This window comes from Alligator sinensis, unplaced genomic scaffold (assembly GCF_000455745.1).
Source record: "Alligator sinensis unplaced genomic scaffold, ASM45574v1 scaffold620_1, whole genome shotgun sequence".
Taxonomy (NCBI): Eukaryota; Metazoa; Chordata; order Crocodylia; family Alligatoridae; genus Alligator; species Alligator sinensis.
The window spans coordinates 1,223,896-1,228,031 of NW_005842260.1; positions in this window are offsets into that span (position 1 = coordinate 1,223,896).

Here is a 4,136-nt window from a genome sequence, read left to right on the forward strand (position 1 = left end):
GCTGGTGGTCAAACATCTGCTGCTGAGAGTCGACAGTCTGAGTGAGAGCCTGCAGGTTCTGCCCCAGAACGTCAACTGCTGTCAAAGGCACGGGTTGGGTGTTGGCATAGGCTGCCGGGCCTTCCATGTTCCTGGCCAAAGCACTACTTTGTACCCACCTCCGCTCTACCAGGTGTTCCTGCACTGCCTTTGCCCAAGCCCAAGGCTTCGTGTGTCCTGGCTCCGGAGATGCACCCCGGAGGTTACCCCGCCTGGTATCAGGGGGGCCCCCTGAACTCGCCTGCCACGACTTTGATTTTATCTTTAGTGGGGGGCCCACCCTTGGGGTATCCACCGGTGTCGGCGCGTTCCTCAGCGGGTAACTTCGGGGCTCCATCCTCCCCTACACCCCGTCCACTCACCACCTTAGGCTCTTCCTCTAGCGGGCCTCTACGTCGCCCCTGGCTTGCCACCCCCTCTCCTCAACACACCGTCCGTCAGCAACAGTCTTCGGGCTGGGCGTACTGCCTATAGGGACGCCAGCCCGGTCCCTCCGTCCTCGTACCTGCGTTCCCCCAGGGGTCCGCGGGGGCGCTGTACCTCCTGCTGGCTCTCCTCTGTATGGGGCACCTGGTTACCTCACCGATGCCCTCTGTCTTACTGCAGCTGGTCTCTCCGCCGCTCCAGCCGCTCACGCTGCAGCTGCCTTCATTCTCAGCCCTGCTGCCTGGGATCCAGCGAGCTCCTCCTCCAGTCCTGTTACCGACGCTGCCGCCGGTTTCCCCACCGGCTCTGCCGATAGTCTCAGCACGAGTCTTTCTACCAGCCTCGCTGTCAACTGCTCTGCTCCGTTTCTTGGAGCCGAATCTGGCTCCACCTCCTTCAATCCCACACTCCGCGGGTGGCGGCTGGCTCCCCGCTTGCTGGGGCTTCTCTCTCCAGCCTCCTCCGTCAAGCCGCCCCGCTGCCTCGGCGGGGCCGCCTTTTATTTCCCCCAGAAGGCGTCCCCCACCCCCTCTGCTTTTGCCGCAGCTGGATAAAGGCCCGGCTGATGACCCGTGCCGGCGTTCTCGGCGCATAGGCTTCCCTCGGCTCTTCCGGCCCTGCAGGAAGTAAGCGGGACCCTTTGCTGCCCCGGGGGCCTTCTGGCGTTCTGGCTCCCCTGGGACAGATGCAAATGGGCATTATGGGGAAGTAGCAGAAGAGTATTTAAAAGAACAGTGAGAAGGTCTGGCACAACCTGCAGCAGATACTATGCAAGAGGGAAAAGCAGCATTCTTAAGGTGGCAATAGGTAGGGATACCTGTCAGTTATAAGCAGGGAATGCTGAGATACAGCTGACTCACCACCTTGGAATAGGAGCAAGTAATAGATAATATTAATTTTTACATATAGAGGTACAGCTAAGTGCTAAATTATACCTGCCAACTGATTGAGAACTGCTAGGTCTCCTCATGTCACTGGACAAGTTACCAGAGTGTCCATAAAGGCATACAGTACCCTTTCTATCAGCTCACATGGCTGCACAGGAGAGGTATTAACCCAATAATCAATTTGAAACCCATGACACCTCCACAGAGAACCTCAGTAAACTCAGTTATCAGTCCACAGTAGGTAGAACTTCTCCCATCCCAAGATGCCTAGGTACCCTGCAAACTGCCTGAGCCACCCATTTGGGGATAGTAGAGGACCCTGCCCTTTCTGACACTTGGCACCAATAGATACAAAAAACATGCTAGTGGACATTTGCAGATTCAGCCATAACATGGACCATGCTCAAAGCAGACTTGAAATTGCTTCAGGCTTTTTTTTTTTTGGGGGGGGGGAGGGGTATGGGGGAACTGCAGGTGAGTACAAGCAACCATGTCATAATGTTCATCCCTATTACTCACTGTGGTTTGCCATCTGGCCATACAGGAATAACCTCTGGGCAGCTGGGCCTAATTATGCCCATAACCTGGCATCTTTGGCCCAGATGGAAAGAAGGTTTATGATCTCCATGTCCCTTCAATTGGTGGAGTGTTTTGTAGGCACAGATATTTTTAGTCAAAGTTATTACTTGATGTGCTGAGTGAGAGAGTAGATGCTTGAGAGCCCACAGTGCCTTAATACATTAAGTTTTTTGGGTGACAGTTTAGAAAATGCCTGGTACATCATGCCTTATTGCCTAAGTTTAGAAAGGTGAGATTGCACATGGGGCAGGGACCTGTGACCAGAGGACAATGGAGTTAGAAATGAGTCAAAGGTTGGCCACATCAGGACAGAGTGGGATGGGAAGCAAATCACTGTTGGATACCAGCAAAACAGCCAATTTCAACAAAAGTTTAACAACTTTCACACATCTATCAATATGACTCTGAAATATTCCACCCAGGAAATACATTTCTTGGATACCATGTGAAGCTTTGAAAAGGTTACATCATCATCACACTGTACTGTAAATCTGCTGACTGCTACCACTACTTCTATGTCACCAGTTTCCATTCTTTGCACACCACTAGATCCATCATCTACAGCCAAATGCTACATAATAATCATGTCTATTCCACTGACTGGGATAGACACCTTAAGGATCTGGTGCAAGGATTCCTACACTTATAGTACAAACCTAAAACGGTAGCCACTAAAATCAACACAGCTAGACTCAAACCCCACTCCAACCTTCTACAATACCAACTGAAACAGGGACAAAAGAATCCCTGTGGTTGTCACCTACAGCCACCATCTTGAACATTTTGAACACGTCATTAATGACCTCCAACCCTTCCTGGTAAGTAAAAAAAAAATCTTGATGTAGCCATGAGGAACAAACCTGTCCTGACTTACAGGCAGTGACCCAACCTCAAATGGCATTGCTCAAGCAACAGGCTACTTACTTTTTATTCTCAATGAAATACCAAGTCTCACAACTGAGGCAAATGCAACCTGTTCCCAAATGCAACCTGGACATTTCATCATTGACCTCAGATTAGCTGTTCTTAAATAACATAACTTTAAAAGCCAACTTGAATATGAAATTGTAGGGCAAGAAATCATCCACAGACTGGACTGTGTTAAGTATGGTCTCAACAAGGACTGAAAATTATTATCCCATTACCTGGATTAACTTTTTGGACCCCTGTGTCCCTGTGAGTTTATTGCTTGGTTGCCTCTCTCAGCACTACATACACACTCTCTTCTCCCCTACTTCCTTCTCTTCCCTGTTGTTTGTATTCAAATCACTATTTCTATTTGATAGCCTGCTTTGTGGTTCTGATGAAATAAGCTCTTGCTCCTGAATGCTTATACATCTCAGATTCACTTCATCTATAGGGTATTTCGCTACCTGCTTTTTGCCTGACTTCAGACTAAGTTGACTAATTACCTCTCTCTAACCATCTCCATATCATGCTTTGCTAGAGGGTACCTGTAAAAGAAAACATTACACAAAGTGCTTCAAAGTTGTTCCTGTTTCATTCAAGGTCATTTTTATATGGTTTGAGCCAATTTGTAGTGTTTCATTGCTATGTGTCATTTTTGTACCCTAGCTTTTTACAGATCTTACTAAAAGTGTCTTTCTAAGGGAGACCAGCTTTGATCCAAAACCAATATTGCACTCTTACATAGAGATATATAAAAAAAATCTGGATTTTTTTTCCAGTAAGAGTGCTTTAAAATGGAGTTACATCATCCAGTCAGCTTCTCACTGCCATATAATTTTGTTTTATTCATTATCACCCACTGATTTACACTGTCTATTCAGAAAGTAATGTCCAGTCGATAAAATTTGCGAACTCATATATACTAAAAATGATAGCTGGTCAGGAAATACCATTAGTATCAAATTATTTTAAAACACATTGCCATAACACACCAAACTAGATGATATCTGTAAATATAAAGGCTGTAATATATAATTTACTATAGCCTAAACTTGGTATACATGGCATGCTTATATCCAGATGATTACCTCTGATCATATCTTCTAAAAGAGAGCTCAGATGTGAAACAGCTACACAGTTGCCATACTTACCAAGAACCTTAGATATTTCTCAAAAAAACCTGAAAGAAATATTTCATTATTGCCTCTTAGCCAAATTATTGATCTCAGTATATGAAAGGAACTGCATATCCCTCAAAGAAAAATAATGAACAATTCCTTCATTTCTACAAACAGA